Source organism: Labrus bergylta, chromosome 4, assembly GCF_963930695.1.
Source record: "Labrus bergylta chromosome 4, fLabBer1.1, whole genome shotgun sequence".
In the NCBI taxonomy this organism is placed as follows: Eukaryota; Metazoa; Chordata; class Actinopteri; order Labriformes; family Labridae; genus Labrus; species Labrus bergylta.
The window spans coordinates 28,569,013-28,588,427 of NC_089198.1; positions in this window are offsets into that span (position 1 = coordinate 28,569,013).

Below are 19,415 nucleotides of genomic sequence, written 5' to 3' on the forward strand. Positions count from 1 at the left end.
GCAGCAGCTGTGAGTGGGGTTGATAAAAGAGACAGGAAGAAAGAGAGAAAGATCACATTTGTCAGTAATATAAATGGCTTCATTACAGCGATCTGAGGGAGTATAGAGCCAGAACTATTGATGTCTTACAGTGAGGGGCAATGCAGACTTTTTTTTTTTTTTTTACAAATTAGCCACGGCTAGAAACCTGTATCAGGGAATCTACTTGGTATTTTACACATGAAGCAGTGTTCATTGCATGTGTCCCTCTTTAAAAAAAGGAAAAAAGTATTATATCATATTGTAAAGTATTGTATTGTATCGTATAAGCCCAACATTTTCTTCTGCTAACTGACAGGGGTTTGGGAGCTGTGTTACTCCAGGTACCTCAGGATGATCAACATCCAGTTGCCTACATCAGCTGGTAACTGTTCCCCAGAGAAGTTTGGTATTCGACGTTGGGATGGAGGCACTGGCTATCAAGTGAACCCTTGATTCCTTCCGATACTATCTTCTTGGTCAAGAGTTCACCTTGGAGACGGATCACAAGGCCCGTTGGGTTTGTAAACTTGGTTTTCTATTTTTGGGTAAAATAAAAACCCACCATTTCTTTAAACATACTCCTGTGTCTTGTGCCTTACTGCTCGGTCCATAACAGTCCCCCACAAGAGAATCCTTCTCACCAGGGTAAGAGTGTTTATAAGGCACACTACAAGTGAAGGACTGTGTCTGGCCATGAAATGTTTGTCTGATTTCACCAATGGCTTTGATGATGTCACCAGTTGTAATACATCCATGGATTTCATTACCTACATTAAGATGTGGGTTCTTCTTTTTTAGGCTTTGGTAGAGAAACCATCCAGTGGTGACGAGGAAACGTACCGCGATCTCCTCACACAGAAATACGAGGGATCCGAAGGTAAACTTTTTATATGATTCTGAGAAAACTCTGTACCAATAAAAAAAAACACGGGGGAATGAAGAATCTGATCCGTCTGTGTTTCAGGATTATTGTCTGAATTGTTGCTCTGCATGGTTTTGTCGGTGTGATGTAATGGTAGTATGTGTTATGTTTTTGTCAACAGGGATATACAATGTGTTTCTACTCATAAAGGACAGGTTTTCCCACATTCCAATCCTTACATTGGCAAAGGTCGAGACAGGTATTGAAGATATTTTTGATTTTTATCACAGCCTCAATGTTGACCAAATTAAACATTAATTCCTGTTTTTGTCATTGCAGCTGTAGAAAAAAAAATTGATGTAGGATCTTTGAAAAAGGTTAGTTGAGACCCTCTTCTGTAAGTGCTATTTTTGTTTTCTGTTAAGCAGAATTTGCAGAATTTTAATCCCACCTCTCCACACACTCAGCTCCAGTCTCAAATAAAGATAGACTTCTGCTCGTCCAAGGATTATCACGAAGAGGGCTGCAGTACAGCGTTGATGTTCAGTCTGGGCCATGAAATCTACTTGGTGATCAGGGTCAGTGTATTTTACCGCCTGTAATTATGATACATTGGATAAAAGTGAGTTACTTCGTTATAACGGCGCTTGGAAAAAAAAATCACACATTTTCTACTATGCTAATGTTTGGGCGACAGTAGCTAAGTCTGTAGGGACTTTGGTTGGGAACCGGAGGGTCACCGGTTCCAAAACCGGTGTGGACCTACTCTGGAAATTGATCTGGTAGCTGGAGAGGTGCCGTTTCACTTCCTGAGTCTTGCCGAGGTGCGCTTGAACAAGGCACCGAAACCACCAACTGCTTGGGCACTCTTTCATGTGCAGGCCCTCACTCTAACATCTCTTCATTAGTGCATGTTGTGTGTGTATTTCAGTGTATGTAGCATGTCTCAATAATGGAGGGGAAAAGTAATTTCTCCCTATGGGATTAATAAAGGATATCTTCTTCTTCTTCTTACAATGTTTGTCTCTGACAAACATATTGTATACAGTATAAATATTCCTGAAATCAACACATGTAAGCCAAATTAATGTGTATGCCAACTGAAAGTAAAACAAAGTTTTGATAAAGGAAGAATGTGCAACATTTTACACATAAATACAGCCGAAATCAAATATATCCTCTGTAAACGTCTCTGTGAGTCATGACTGTATACAATGAGTGAGAAGCCACAGCTGTACTGTTGTCGGAGCCGTGTTCATGGAAGTAAAGCTGTTTTAGTCAAGGACTAGGGAAAAGAAGAATAACATACTCACTTCTTATTTGGATTTCAAGTAAGTGTGTTTAGATCACGGTCATTCTGTGTCAATTTATGTTCGATGTGAAGCTGAGTTAACCAAGAGTGCTAACATTAGCCTGCTGACAACAGTGCAGGCCACAGGTTATTGCAGCTCCAGCAAAGGACAATTTTGTCCACCACTTGCTCTAACTGGTGCTTAATTCTGGTGTGCTCTAATTGATAACTCCTTCATGAGAACGCAAGTGGAGAGGGGTTGGAGGTGCGCTGCTGGAGGAGAGCGGCGGGTTCAGAATAGTGGAGGTGTGGCAAAACAAATATTATGTTAAAAGAGTTAACACAATATTTGTATAGACTTGAAGTAAAACTAACTTAGAATGTTATGTTATCATGACTAGAGAATACTCTTACTAGGATCATTTTATTCTAACAAATGCTATTCCAGGAGTGCTGAAAGGCAGGGCTTTTAGAGTGAACATGTAATGGCTTCAGTGAGCAAAAAGCCAATACCTTAAGTGACCTGCTAGATGGTGCTGTTGTACTTTGACAACACAGTGAAAATCACTGGCTTTTAAAAACGTCATGCCGAGCTCTAAGCTGAAATAAATAAGAATGTGATTAAAATCAGTCAAGTGTTTTTCACACAGCCGTTCCTGGAACTAAAATGAACCGCCTTGCCTTTGAATTTTAATTCTGTCCTCTCTGAAAGCTTGTCATTGTTCAAGGATGTGGATACTGGGCAGTGCTGAAATGTGTTTCGGAAAGATATTGTTTGTTTGGAGCAATTAAATCAACTATTAGAGAGTAAATACTCAGAAAACAAATGAGGATACTACTGGAAAATTCCTTCAGGATAAACGGGAACTTCAGTTAAACAAATAGCAGGCTTTTGACCCAGGTCTTGAGGTTTAGTTTAATGAGTTTCATCCATGAAATACATAAAATTGGGTTTCGTTTTTTTTTTCCACAATTAATTTTATTCAACAGTATTAACATATCCATCATGGACACCCTGTATTAGAGGCAGATGGGATTTAGCCGGTTGGCAGGTGAGAGGAGTGACTGTAAGTGTCTCAATGTGTTTGTGCTGCTGTGGGATGGGGTACTTGACAGCTAAAGCATCTGGCATCATTTGATCCGAAAAAAAAAAAAAAAGCAAGAAGGCACAGGATGTGAATGTTGAAATTTTTAATAAAACACAATCTGCTTACAAAACATCTTTCTCCACATCAAGACAGATTATGTTCGATTCTGCTATGGGTATACCGGGGCTGTTGGTAGCCGCTCACTCTGATGAATGTTCTCTAAAGCTCCTGACAGTGAGATGAATATATAAGCATATATGTCACAGGACAATAAAAAGTTAATGCCTCTGACAGAGCCTGCGGCTTGGCAGAACATCTCTATATATTCCTAGAGCGTATGGTGTCTTGGTCAGCATGATTTGTGTTTTAATATTTTGCATGAATGGTGTATTTCTGCAGCAAAAAACCTAAGGATAACCCTGAGTAAACTTACACTGCATGTTGTATGGATGTATACACTACACCACAGTGTTTCATGCACACCTTTTCTGTTTCAGCTGGATGGATTTTTGTATCCTGTTTCAACTCTTCAGAGTTCATTTTGCACTAAAAGCTTTATCTACCAACATAGCTCTTTACTTAATGACATTCAGAGTGTTTAACATTAATCAAACTTGCATAACAGTGGTGATAATGTTTATGCAGGAGCAGACCGGTCCAACTCACTGAGTACAGGGGAAACATTGCCGCAACCTTGTACCTTGTATTCCCAGCTGGTGCTCGCTTAAAGCCAGTGATGTGTGTGTGTGTGTGTGTGTGTGTGTGTGTGTGTGTGTGTGTGTGTGTGTGTGTGTGTGTGTGTGTGTGTGTGTGTGTCTCTCTCTCTCTCTCTCTCGCTCTCTCTCAGTGCTTTTTTTCCTTTTCCACTTTGCTGCATTTTCCCCTAGTCTCTCTACCAAGGACAATATTGATATGTAATGGCACCTGCAATTCTGGGAGCTCACAGATTGGATTATGGACCATAATGAGCTAAGCCTCCTTCTGTAGCTATCAGTGCACTAAAACCCATTATTTTGGTAAAGAAACAGAAAAGACAAAGAACCGACTACCCTGGCAACTGCTACGTCAATCCTTACAAAAAATGACACACAGAAACAGAAACAAATTCAACTAGTGAGCCACTGTAAAATCAGTTTGGAGGCTTAATTGCGATTTAGCCGTTTTAATTCTAACTTTTTAAAACTTTCTGTTTGGAAATATTAATTACTGTTAATAACCGTTGAAAAATACATGTCAGTTAGTCTTAAGTCATCCCAACCGGTTTTCTCCATGCATGTAGATTTTCATCGTGCCTTCCTGTGTTACCATGTGATTTCCTTTGGGGCTGTTTTTCTTTTGTTTTGAAGTATTTTTAGTTGACTTTCGATGGACATTCAATTCCCAGACTTTTAAGCCTCGGTTCTGCCATTTTGGTCTCTTGTACTAATAAATCCATTAATTATTCTGCAATCGGGTCCTCGTCCTTTGCTAATTCTTCGAACATGACAGAATTAGCTGACACAGGAGGGAAGGAACACATGAGAGGTGTTCCTTCCTTACGAGGGGTAATCAAAACCAGGTGTGACAGACAATACACAGGGGGGAACTGATGAGGGCAATCAATGGGAAAACACACAAGACAGTAGGCTACACTGGGGAAAGAACAGGTGCAGAAAGCCAAACTCAAGCTAGCCAAACGTAAGCTACTCTCAGGTAAGTATAGGGGATCTTAAAGCAGATATGTCCATTAGGAGTTTGTTTAAAATCAACTGCTCGATATGTAACATACATTTACTGCTTAACACTTTTTACATTACTTTTATTAGATTGTGTTTACCTTTAGTTTCAAATGTTCCAAAAAAGTGGCTACAAGACATTAATGAATAAGAAACAGGGTTAAGCTGTCAAACCATCGTTTGCTACTTTAGCGAATTCTGCTCCTCTTTGAGCATTTGATGATTAACAAGAAAGCTACCCTGCTAATTGTCTGAAAATCTCCCTTCAGGTTGGATTCACAAGGAAAAAAAGTCATGTTGGTTGTGGTATAAGCTGTCTCCAGGACGCTATTGGATCCCAGTGATGACTTCCCTAGCAGAAGTGCTTGAAGCTTGAGCTGTTACATTGTGAACCATGGCCCTTTCCGAATAGTCACAGTTCAGTAGGCAGTACGTACAGTATGGAGTTTCAGTATACTGAACTTTTGTGGTCATTCAGTATGCATCTTTTGGGTCCACCTCAGTATACTGAACATTTCAGTATGGATACTAACTTCCGGGTTTCATGCAGTATGGATCGGATGCGTGCTTTCAGGAAACGAATTGTGTTTTACCACCCACAATGCTGTGCGAAATTAAACGTAAATCGTCACGTCACGTGTGCCTCCAAATCAAAACAAACGAGCGTGGATTAATTGAATCAATTTTAATCTAGAGTTAAAGTCCCGACTGAAATCACTACTTTTAATTAACAACAGAAAATATAACAAATATCTGCATTATTATAAAACCTTTCTCCCTCTATTTAAATAATGATTTCACTATTTAAATGTGTCTGTATTGGTTTATTTTACTTTATACTCTGTATATTTCTGTCTTTCATTTGTACTTTTCTTTATGTACGGTATGTTATTTAGTTATTTAATCTGCCTTTTACTTAATTTACATTGTGATATTGTTTTTTGTTTACCTGACTGTATATGCGCATTACTCTTCTTGAATAAAGCTAAACAAAAAAAAATGGGTGAATGCGGCCGGTTTGGGTAACGTAAAAGACGTCACTTCCTTACTGAATGAATCAGACGAAGTAGGAACAAATATCTGCCTACTGTGCGCGCCTACTGAATAGTAGGTACTAAACAGTATACAGCACGGATAGTAGGTACTGCCTACTGACAGATTGAGTAGGTACTTAACAATTCGGATACAGCCTATGTCTTGTTTCTGTTCAGTTCAGGCAGAGACACTGAGAACATTAACATATGCAGTTTTCTTGCTTTCCAACGTCCTTGCCTGTCTGCTGCGGCCTGCGTTATTGCTGTCTGTGTGCAATTATTTCTTTTTTGTGTGCCTTTTTTATTTGCCATGTAATATGAGATGTCATGCTTTGTTATAAATGGAGTGAATAACTGGGAGAGGTTGCTCCAAGTTTTCGCCATCCTTTGTGGAGGCTTCCTTTTTTTGCCTCTTTGTACAGCTGAGTCTCTAATACAGTGCTTTCACGCTTGCACAAAGCTCCTGAAAACTTTCTGAAATTATAAGCATGACAGGTGTGAACTCCTGATCAAACTGCTTCATTATGTTTTCTGTTCTCGGCTCCTTTGCTGATTCTGTTAATGTGTCGAACTACATGTAGCATTGATATGAAGGCAAAAATTGTAAGTATGACATCAGACTTCGTCCACCACTTCTGCATCCATGATACTTTTTACATCATGTCTTGCCTCCTGAGATCCCCCCACTTCCATCTGACAGAGATAGTCTCTCGCCGTTAGGTGCATGTATTAATAATCAACTCAGGAAGATTTCAGGTGTAGTATGTTTAACATTTTCAGTGGTGCATTTGTGAAAACAGCTATAGAAGCAAATATTGGGTAGCTGTAGGGACTTAGATGCACGATTGTTGCCTTGCACATAGCCTCTTAAAATTATTACTTCCCACTTATACAGTACTTCCTACATGGGAAGCTCAACATGGCTTCATTTGGCAAGAGGAAGGACTGTGGCTTTACTGTTCTTCACATCACAATTACGTGTAGACTGCAGAGCGCCTTGTCATTGCTTTCTTTTGGAGCTACACTCACCTCTACCCATAACTGTAAGTGCTTAAAGTAACATAACATAATAGTAACATAACTTTTCAAAGACCATATGAGTTTGTGATTTAAAAAAAAATATGCATTGGTTAATAGTTCTGCAGAGCTGATTGCTGTCAGGCGCTCAGACTGAAAACTGATTTCTCACTGAAAGAAATAATAGGGCTTAGTTTTTCACACAGCGCTTACTCTGCAGCCTGCTGCATAGGAGATGGATTGATGGGTTTAGAAAGGTTGCTGCCATTCTTTTGGGTTGTTTCCTTTGTACTGACTTCAAACCAAGTCTGTGGTAGAGTGAAATTGTTTATTAGCATAAAGCTCAACATGGCTTTTGTCAAACAAAGGCAGTCAGGAACATTTTCTCCACATGTGAGATTAAACTTGAAGCAACAGGTTTTTGCAATACACACAGTTTCCTTATACATTGAGTTCATAGATAAATATCTAATTCATATTTTGGTGGAGAACCGTTCCTCAGTCTCTGCTATTGGTACGCTGTCTGTATGCTGGTGGGGAGTGAAAGTCCATCTCTGCCACACAAGGCTGTTTAGAGTGTATGAAACTTTTTTTTTTCTTGAAGGCATGATCTTTTATAAAGAGAAAGATAGCTTGGCTACCAAGAACACAGGGTAGGCACCTGATGGGTTGCTCAAAAGTAATTTCATATACCTTTGAAAACACACACTAAAAAAAGTTTCTCGTTTCTTTTCCATAATTGTTGATAAGTTCAGCTTTGCAAATTGTGCAATTTACTTTGAAAGGGACTGTTTAAGCTGTACCTTCATCAGTGACAAGTGAAGTGTTTCTATATCATAATAATTGTACATATCACTGCCGAGGAAAAACATAAAAGTAGATCATCAGAAGCAGAGCTCTATAAATCAATTCCTGCCGAGGCGTCTTGATGGCTGTGGTGTTTTGGACTGAAAGCGACAACATTTTAATTAATCTCACACAGCAATGCGGCAGTGTAAATACTCCAGATAACAGGAACTCAAAGGGGGGGGGGGGCACCATGGCACATAAACAGAGTACAATTATGGCCCTTAGCAAGAGCACTTGATTAAGCTGTTTTAGTACCCTTTACTCATTGAGTTCTAAACATCTGACTCATAATGCATCAGCTGTAACAGAAGATTGCTCTTGTTGTGATCTTGCATGAATAGTCACACAAGTAATTAAAAGAACGGAATGATGAAGTGGACAGGGATCAGTGACACAAAAAGCTCAACTGCTCGATGACTAACATGACGTTGCTGACTTGAAAAAGGGGAGAATTATTATGTCACTTTTTTTTATTTAATCTTCTGGGGTGCAGGTCACTTCATCTTTCAGTTTAACATATTGAGACTCTCATAGCATTGGTTGTGTCAGCAAATGCTTAAAAAAACACATTAGGTTTATATACAATAGAGAAAGTCCTCTTGTAGCCGCAGGAAGTATGACTTGTCTGTCTGAAGAAAATTGTGACATTTTGTGGTGTTATTATAGAGCCAGAAAATCTGCAGAAGGTGAAGGTTGGAGTTGTTGGAAAGATCTGTTATTGGTTCTTGCGGACAGTCTGGGGCTTCACCAATTCCTTTTTTTTTCTAACCCCAACCAAACCTTTACATTAGTCGTGTTATGTTTTCACCAGTTATTTTTAATGAGCACATCAAAATGTCTCTTCTGTAAGGTTAATTTATTGTCCTGATAAAACAGAAGGGATACACAGATTCATTGGTATCAGCCAATATCTGCCCTGTTAAAAGATATCAACCCATCAGTAAATAATTTGTCATAAAGCAGTCAGTAGCCAGAGTTTATTTCTTGTGTCATATCCATTTAATGCCCTCAGGCTTTTATACCTAACTGCTGACTCAGAGAAGAGTTTTTTTTTTTATTTGGCAGAAGAAGTCACCTGTTGACTCAGATTTGTTTTCATGGTCAAACATGAGAGAAAATGTTGGCAGTGTGGGAGTTTTGCATGTAATGAAAAAGACATCTACTGGAATTAGCAATCAGCTAAATTGTTACTTTAAACATTGGTACAGGTATCGTTTCCCGGCCCTGATATTCACAATAGGTGCATCTCTACAAAAAATATGTGCATACAAAGATGTAATCTGGAAAACACCAATGCATCTGTTGATCATCAGTCAGTCGATATCACACACTGGCAAATAATGTGGCGTACACCAGTGTGAGAAGCGACTGTGTATCTGTTGTGTTGAATTTATTTAATTCTGGAAATCTTGTATACCTGACAAGTTGATTCAGAGAAAGAGGTTTTTCACCTGTTGGACAAATCTTTTCACATCACTAGAAGTGAATTTTTTTTTAGAAATTGGACATCTGGATTCTAGTTATCGGGAAAAAGAACAGACCTAACAGCAGATTGTTGAGCCCGAAGCCCCTCCAAAGAGAGAGTGAGAGAACAGATTTTAGGTTGATCTTGCTGTTTTTCACCATGTGGTCTGTTTGGTTTGGGAAGAAGACCTCTGCTTATGATTGAGCTAAAAATATATTTTTTTTAATAAACATTGAATACTGAGGGGGCGTTTTAAGATTGTAATTATACATCCTCACGTACTGTAACACCCGCACTGCTGTGTGTACGATGAAGCGTAAATGCATTAGTGCAAATATTCACCTTTTTTTTTTTTGGTATTCTCCACTAATGGTTGGAATGGCCCACCCTTAAGAGTGCAGCTCTAGTATTATGTTCATCTAAACACCATTAGGAGCCATCACTAGCCCCATTTTTCTCCCTGCTGCTGACCCTTTTGGCCTTGGTGGCTTCTTCAGTCTGAATTGGCTCTTCACTTCCTGACAGATGGCCTCGTGTGCCAGTTATCGCCCAGTCTGCGGGGGGGCACCAGCTGTATGTACAGACTTGGCACATGCAGAACACCCATTCAACAGTCACACCATATTTAGTCGCAAATACTGTGAAGTCTTGCATTGCACTAGAAAATGAAAACCAATTTCAACAGGCGCGGTGCTTAACAAAGGCCAGGCTGGTGTAGTTCCATTCCAGCAGTTTACATAATATTGCAGTAATCTGACAAAACAAGGTGGTAAAATAACACAACAACATAATTATTCTGTGACATTTTCTCTTTTTAATATTAGCTGTGGCTTTGTTGTTGGTGTGATCCATTTGGTGCCTGCGTTCTCTGCTTAACAAAGAGGGTGTGTTTGTACCAGATACCGATTTAAAGTACTCTTGAGGAGTAAATCCACCTCGCATGAACAAGCAGTTGGAGATAATCAACCCCTTATTGAGCACCAATGAAATTTCTTCCCAGGGGTCATTTTGAAAAGATGCCCACCAGTATATTAATAGTTTGTTGGACAACAGCAGGGACAGAGACGGAAGGTTAACAGCTATTGGCCAGTCAGACTCCTGGGATGCACAACCACCAATTACAGTGATTAATAGGGGTCTAATTAAATAGTCTCCCTTCCTAACTTTGCCAGTTGTGTTTCCGTGCAATAAAACAGTAGGAAGATATTTGTTTATTCTGTCAAACATTTTATTACTCCTCTGTTGTCCATATCTTTGAATCTCAGCGTTGTGGGTGGATCGCCGATGCCTCTCATAAGACATAATCATTTCTTGCGCGCAGACTGATGGGAGTGTGTTTGTGTTTTTCTGTGTATGCATGGGGTTGTTTGTGCCGTGTTCCCTCATCTATCACTGGGCTGCCCTCCTCTGATGGCCACTGAAGCTCCATTAGTACCCACAGTCCTGATTGATGTCGCACAATACTGTGTTCGAAGGCTAGGATTGTTATTCTGAACCAGCGACATGCTTATTACAACACCTTTTCACCGCAGAAAAAAAGAAAAGGGAAATTGCAATGCCAATCTTGTCAGGCTGTGATTTGCATTGATGGTGAGATCAGCAAATGTCCAAAATTATTTACTTTTCAGGAGTGTTTTTGCAAATGCACCATGTCTTCGAGTAGGAATAATGTTTGTGAAAACAGGGCTGTTAAGATAATAGGGTGTTTCATGAATTAATTTAAAGAATATGTTCCTTCATGCGGAACAGTTCTGGATCCTGACTGACAGACTGTACAAGCTGCCACCGATTCAGATGATGCAGAGCTGCTAAGTGGTTACATTTGAGCCGCCGTGCCGGTTGAAATGCTGCAAACCTGCATGATTGAAAGGATTTAAGCTGCTGTTGTGGGAGCTGTGATAGTCAAGGTCCACTCCTCTTATGATTCCACTTGAAACAACATAAAAGTCGATTTTATTTTCCTTCTTTTTTTTTTTTTTCCAAGTGAAATGAAAACCGATAACTTGAAAGTCCACTGATCAAATTGAGGGACTTTTTTTTTTGTGTTCAACACTCTTGAGCACATAAAGATGCCATGGCTGCTTCTATTAAAATTAAAAGCTGGGAAAAGCACAAATTGGCAAGTTTGAGATCACCGTTTCCCTGATGAAAACATACTTCTTCCATGTGATCTCTCTTCCCTGCTCTCTTCAGTTTTTCTTTTCTTTCTGTCTTTGTCAGCAATATTGCACATCTTCAGAAGCCAGCGCCTGAGTTATGCTGCTACTTTTCCAATATGACCTTTCAGTTCTTGTCTGCATTCATTAGTGGGAAGCAATGGCACCATGAGTACCAGGGCCAGCTGCCAAGACATCCATGCCGCGAGACAATGAGGGAGATAGTCGGCTCTGTAGCCTGCTGATGAGTACACAGTCCCTTTGATTTTGCATTTGAAACAGAGATGTAAAGCTTGTAGCCTGCCGGACTGTCAAAAAGAAGCCGAGCTGATTCACTGAAGTTTGGTTTTAGTTAGTGCCAGCTTTTGCTTTTGTTCCTTCCAATGGGGCGCTCTTTATTGTCATTATCAAGGTCATAAAAGATGAGTCATAAATGGAGCTGAAAATAGTTAACACATTGTCTTTCCCCTGTGTTAGCGGAGGTTTTGTAGAGGATTATTTTCCTTTCGTGGGAGTTGTCGACGACGATTATGAAATTTGAGATTATTTCTCTACATTTAAATGTTGGGAATGTAAGAGACAGGGGGTGATATGCAGAAAAAGGCTGAGTCAGATTCAAACTGACATTTTACACAGCTGAGCTTCCCCCACACAAACATTTCTGTTTTATTGTTAAATTCATGCTGTTTGGCAGACTAGGTGTATATTTCTTAGCACATTTCTTTGTCAGTGTTATCTCTGCATAGCGTTACCTTATGTACAGTGACATGTGGCAAAGTGCAGTGATTGCTTCGCTGCACATTGAACGTACCATTTTAGTATTCCAACGCCGAGCATTATTACACCCGTTTCCACATATTAACCTTTCCCGAGTTCTTTCCTTACCGTTGTGCTCATGTGTTCCCGGACTATGATTAATATGCCTTTGCCATCATGTGATAAAATCTCCCCCCCTGCCTACCTACAACTCAACTCACCTTATTATTTTCCAGAGGTTGTATGGTCACTGAGCTTAGATTATTCCATTCCTCTTATGCGCCACATATCCTTTCTTCATTCAAATGTTTTTTTTTTTTTACTCCAGAAATGGAATATGGAAATGTGTTTTAGCTTATGTGTGGATGATGTTTCAATGTATCCCATAACCATTTCATCAACCTCCCAATAGGGCGGCTTGTGCGGATGTCCTTGGATTGCTGGTGTGTTTTTCAGCTGCTTCTGTGCAGCTGAATTGTGCTTTGTTACACATGGAGGAATTGTATTAATAACTACAATGTAAAATAAAGAATTTATATTTTACAGCCCCTTTTATTATTTAAAGACTTTTTAGTTTTTATTTACATTCACAAATACCCAGAGGATGCTGTCCTAATCATTCTGGTTTTGGTAATATATCCAATGGAAAGGCTAAAACCAAAGCTTGTCTCTTAACAATTTGAGATTCTATCCTTTGCTGTCTGTGGCTCTTTGCTCAAGGCCATGTGTTGCTTCTGAAACTGAAGTTCATTGAAGGTCAAATGTTGGGTTTCGTTTTTGATCAAGTCTACTATCATTCAACAACTGAAGTGTCTGGCCCTGGATGTAAGAAGGAAACCAAATGTTGAATTCCCTCAAAGTTTCCATGTTGATAGTAATAAAGAAATAGTGAACCACTGCAACATTATTGCTCACAGCCTCTCCTAACAGCATGCGACGCAAACGAGCGACTAAATCAATCAGTTTGATTCTTTTTGTTTCCTATTGGAGTGCCCTAACTGCCCCTTAAACTTCTTAACAGGTAGAACATGTTTTGCTGGGAGGATGGTTGTACCACTGCTAGCCCAGTAGATACAATATTTAGCTGCTTCTGTGGTAGTATGTATTTTGAGCAGTCTGTTCAATAAGTGAAAATCAATAACATAGAAAACAAAAGAATGAGCCAACAAAGGTTTGGCAACTGTAAGTACGATTTTGAGTAACCTGGGTTCCATTTACCAAAGAGAGACCTTTTGTAAATTCCTGATAGTGCTGTCATATATCTGTGGTTTTTACATTCTGCTCTTTTTGAGATTTATTGAATCAGCATCAGTAAAAACAGCTCAGTGGTCTAGTATCGCAGTCTTGGGACTTTGGAAGAAGATATACTTTATTAATCCCTTGAGGGGAAATTCAATTTTACACTTCAGGATCCTATGGACATGCTCTGCTGTCAGTGTGACAGGGCTGCCCACAGTGTTTGCTCCCGGGCTGGTTGGGGTTCAGTGCCTTGCTTCTCCTTGCTCTGCAGTGCTCAGGAAGTGAACTGGCACTGCTTCAGCTACCAGACCAATTTCGCAACCTAGACTTGAACCGTCGACCCTCCACTTACCAACCCAAGTAACTGAGTCCCAACCCAAGACTGAGCTACTGCTGCCGAGCTATACAGTAACAACTATACATAACAAAGTAATAGTCTTTCTACACCAGAGTATTTCATTGGGGATCCTTCTTAGGGATTACCAGCATTTTGATTGATAGACGGACTGACTGTTGAATTGACAGACTGATGGACTGACAGACTGACTGATCTCCTTGATTCCAAACAGGGAAATTGTGTTGTAACAGCAGCAGGTTATCTGAGCAAATAAAGCATTAGAGAAACCCTTACAATAGAGGATAAACTGTACATCCACATCTACTTAGCAGTAATAAATACAAATCTTATATAAAACTAAAGACTATTTGAAATGTAAACTTACTTTGCAGGTAGGTTGAAGTGTAAATGTGTATTACAGTGATCATAGTTGTAAATGTGTAGTCACAGCTGTGGTGTGAAAATACCCTTTACAAAGTTCTTAATGTTATAATGTAATCAGAGGAGGTGAAGTGCAAATTGTAAGAAGTGACACAATGAAAGAGTGTTTGGAGATTTTGGTTGTAGGTTTGATTTAATATCTGTACAAAATGATCAATTAAACAATTAAAAATTCTCCGGATACAAAACGTGCTAAAAAATATCAAGTTTTAAATATTTGTTCTTTTGGCTTTTATGCCTTTATTTAGAGATAGGACAGTGGCTAGAGTCAGAAATCAGGGAGAGAGAAAGTGGGGGATGATGGGGAAAGAAGCCACTGGTTGGATCTGATCCAGGTCCATATCAACTTATCTATTATTGTAAATGTTGTTTTAACTGAAAAGATATAATTTGAAGTCTTTGGTTGAACTTCATAGAGTCTGAATAAAGTCCACACACTCTCTGTTCGTGCTTTCATGTCAGGATGTCATTACAGTAAACATGAATAATTGACACAGCTCAGCTCTTATGAAATATTCATCGAAATGTATCAGCTGAATTTGTTATTTGCGCTCAACAAACATCACACCTCTGGAATGAGCTATTATTAGTCTTGAATAATGCAAAAATAATCTTTTATACATGACACCATCTATTATTTATTAATTGTGGTGTTTTTCTACATGAAAGGGGAAAAAAAGACTCTCAAGGAGTACACTGGTTACTTATTATCACATTTTACTAATGGATGCTGCTGGAATAGGTCTTGCTGTATTAATCTCCATATTTAATGAAGTACGTTTGAACTGATTTCATAATTATCATGAGGCAGAAAACGTTTGTCGCTTTAACAACTCAGAAATCTGTCATTTAAATCATTAGATCTTCTTGTTTTTTTTATCTTCTCTGACTGTATTTGGAACAAACAAGAAAAAATGTCTCCAAAAAAAAAAAGCAAAGCGAAGGAAACTATCAGCGAATGTTCTCTAGAAGAATCATCTCTTTCCCTGGAAGAAGTAGTCTAACTTCTCCCTTGAGCCTCTTACTGTAAATTCAACTCTAACATATCAGACAAAAAAAGCTCTGTGCATTAACTGGAGTTAAAAGCTCATCCCGACCTAATGAACTGACTTCCCCACATATTCTGTGTCAATTAGCAAAGAAATGGTGATGAAAAGACATCCATTACAGCCCACAGCATGTTTTCAACAGTGGCAGGTCTGAAGTATGACGGCAGGAAGAACAAGAGGAGGAAGTGATTGCCGCTGTCTGTAGTCTTACTCTGGGGAGACCATTTTGTTCGGCGGTGCAGGCTCTCGCACTTTCTCTTCTTGAGCTTTCCAGCACATCAGCCATTTCACATTTCCTCAAAGCACGCCGTTATTTTCACAGCGAGGTTGTGGGAGATGCAGCAACATCACCAATCCATCATTTTGTGGACACTTTACACTGTAAGATGTGCAAGTAGCAGCAGAAAAATGGAGCTAAAGTTGTTTTATTTTTAACATCTTGGGTGTTGTGTTAGTGGGTTTGAGTTTTTTTTCAGTAAATGGACTTGAGCTTTATATAGTATTTTTCTAGTCTTCTGGCTACCCAAAGCTTCTTTATATCACACCCTGATGGCAGTGGTTGCTGTGTAAAGTGACCATCAGAAGTAACTAATCCCATTCGTACACATGGTTAAGCCGCCGACAAAGCAACGGGAGCAACTTGGGGTTGCCTTGCCAAAGGTCACATTGGACATGTTGCTACAGGAGCTGGGGATCAAACCTACGACCTTCCGGTTGAGAGACACCTGACTCTACCAACTGAGCCACAGCCGCCCCCACAGATGCCCATCAAAGTCACGTGGAATCTGATCTTTTCAAATCAGATCGGGGCCACTTTCATTCCCACAGGAGTCTGATCCGGGCCAAAAAAAAAGAAGCACTTTAAACAGCCATACAGTGAACCATCCTTAGATCTTCAAAAACATGGGCACATAAGTTGTGAGCTCAAACATTCTGCTTGCTTTTAATTAATAATAAAATCACTCATTGTGAATCTTTTCTGTAGCAATAGTATCCTAATCAAATGCGTTTGGTTTGCATGCCGATAAATCGTTGTCTGACATTCATTTAAATACAAATAAAGAAATAGTCAATATTCTTTTGATGGTCTTGTTTGCATTTGTAGGTCACACAGAGGCATTAGCATTCATTTCAGTCAGTTTCCAGAAATCCCCCTCAAAGTTTAAAAATCCCCCCTATGTGAAGATTTCAGGCCCTTTATTAAAAATGCATCTTTGTTGCAACCTTAGTAGCATTTCTGTGTTCCCAGACTTCAGCAATCATTAGTAAGTATTATGATTGTATTACTGCTAGAAAATAATGAAACAGGGCCTAAGTTGTAATGAACACGAATTATTCCCCGAGTCACAAAAAAATGATTGGAGGACATTGCAGTCTGCCACCTGTGGTACTTTTTATCACTGCCTCTCATCAGGTACAAACTATTTGTCCTCTTTTCTCAGGAGGGCACCTTGTACTCATAAATTACTGGTGTGTGTGTGTGTCTGTGTTTTAAGATCAGAGAGGCACCCTGTATGTGACTGCATGTGTACTCACTCAAAAGTGGGTACATTTGCTTGCCTATCTGCCTGTCTGATCTGAGAATAGGCTATTAAAAGAAGAACATGCTGTGCAGATGCCCTTTCCATCATGGCAGAATCTGCTCTTTGTGTCACCTTTGTCGCTGTGACTGACGGTGTCAAGGGGAGAGGGGGAGGGGCCACCTGGTCTCCAACACAGGACCACCTGTCAGAGCTGGCAGGCTCTCAACTGATGATGTTTAAGATCAACTTGGGGGCAGTGGACTTCACTTCAAGGATGTACGCTTCATAAACTCAATGGTGGTGCATTCATTAACTCCATTAAGCCTGGACTTTGAAAGGGTAACAGTGGCATTGACCTGAATAGAGCGATTTCTGTGGGAATCATCATTCACTTAATGTTCTAGAGACCGATATATCCTCTGGGGCCCGACTAGTCAACTTTCTTTAGAGCTGATGGCCCATGTCTGCTTTTTTGAGGTGATTTTGATTTGCTTTCAGTCACTGTCACAAATCCCCAGGTGAGAAATACCTGTTTCTACACGTTTCATATGTGTGGCATTGCTACACACATGATGTCACTTTGTAGGGGTATTTCCTGGGGAGTGGTGGTCCCCTGCTTCCATAAGATGCTCAGTGAAGCAGGAAATTGAAAAAGGTGAAACACCAGATTTATGGCCCATCACCTTTTATTAAGCCTTGTTTGCACAGACAGAAAAGTGAGCGTGTTCATTTCACGCTTAAAGTTACAAGTGTCAGCTGTACCACTTCCAGCTTTACTCGAGCCGAGACAGTGCTGCCGTATTTGTCATCAGCCTTCTAACAGATGGGGCGATTCACAGAACATGAATTAATGTGTGATCTACATATGCAGACAGGAACTCATGTTGATACACAAGTAAAAAAATAAATCACCCTCTGATCTGAAGGAATCAACCTCAGCAAACAGGATGAGGGAGGGTTTTTCTCACAGCACAGAGGAATAAGTATAGCCTGCACTCCAGGGTATGAATGTACTGTTATCTGAGGAAGCTGTGTCATTGTTAATATTTCCTTTCTATGTCTAGCAATGGAGGCATAGTCGACACAGTCACACAGGTTGCAGACGTCATCATGCACAAGCTGGAAATAGCAAGCTGCCTGCTGCTACAGCCCTGAATCACCGTGGGAGTTTTAAAAGCGAATGACCAGTTCCCCCTGCAGTGACCCTGGCAGTCCTTGCTGCGACCTGAAAAACACACTGGAACAAGAACACTGGGACTCAGAAGCAGCGGGTTAGGAGTATGTGTGCACACTATGAACTGTAGTGATGACTATAGCACCAAGCCTATGCTGCTTGAGACAAAAAAAGTGGGTCATGCAAGAACATCTTAAGGGACTGCTGTGAAATTCTAAAAACTCATTTGCTGGGAATTGAATTTCTAATGATACTAAATGAAAATGGAGCTGTGAAAGTGTTCCGCTCCTGCACGAGCCCCACTTTCTACAACCCCACTGAGACAGCGAGGCGACACGGGAGGCTAGTAAAGGCAGGGCTTATGGAAATGAATGGCACCATGTGAAAATCACATTTCATTGTGCTTTATTAAACTTTATTGCTGCCTGATGAGGCCCACGGCTCTTGGATATGATGTCATTAGTTTACTGTGTGTGTGTGTGTGTGAGGGGGGGGGGGTGGAAGTTTTACATCTTCATTTTCACATACAGTAAACATTAAACAGTGCAAGTTGACTGCTCTAAAAAATTCTCCCAGGCTATTATTGCAGTTAAACTCACATGTACACTGACAAAATCCAAGCAGTTGTTGTGTTGTACAGTGGAGTGGGCAGTTTTATTGGGGAAGTAGGGCAAGCACTTATTGATTAAGGGATGAGCAATAACCCGCCCTGTTATGCCCAGTTAAAAATGTTCACTGAAACTCACCTCCCATAACCTGTCAGACCTCCAGACTGAAACTTTCTGTAAGGGATTAGTTCTGTTTGGTTCAACTAATGATTTTTTTCATTATTGATCATTTTTCAGATTCAATGGCTCGTTGCATAGTCGATAAAATGATGGAAGAAAAAGAATAAAAACAAGCCTATTACAGTTTCTCACATGTGGAGAGAGATTATGTCTTCAAATGGCTTGTTTTGTCTGAAACAGCTTGAAGCCAAAAATCTCATGTACAGTCATAAAGAAACCAAAGAAGATTACAATACTTTTTGGAGGATAGAAAATTAAACATTTGTCATTTTCTGTTCTATTTTTTTAAAGAACAGCCAGTCGTAAACCATAGACTGTATGTAGAATGGACAATTCTTATCATGCTGATTTATGTCAAAGTGTGAGTTCCTTCACATTAAAAACAGCAAATGTAATGTCACGCTTGACAGCTCTGTTGACAAATGCAGATCCTGCAGTGTTTTTTTTTACCGGATTAGCAAAGTGGAGGAGGTACCGATAACCGTTTTATCTCTGTAGCTTAAATATGTGTTTGGGTTAGCAGAAGCGGCATTACTCAGTCCTTCCAGCTGATCCCTACTGTCATACTCTGGCTCTAAATTAGCAATATTTCAATGCCCGTCTTAGGGGT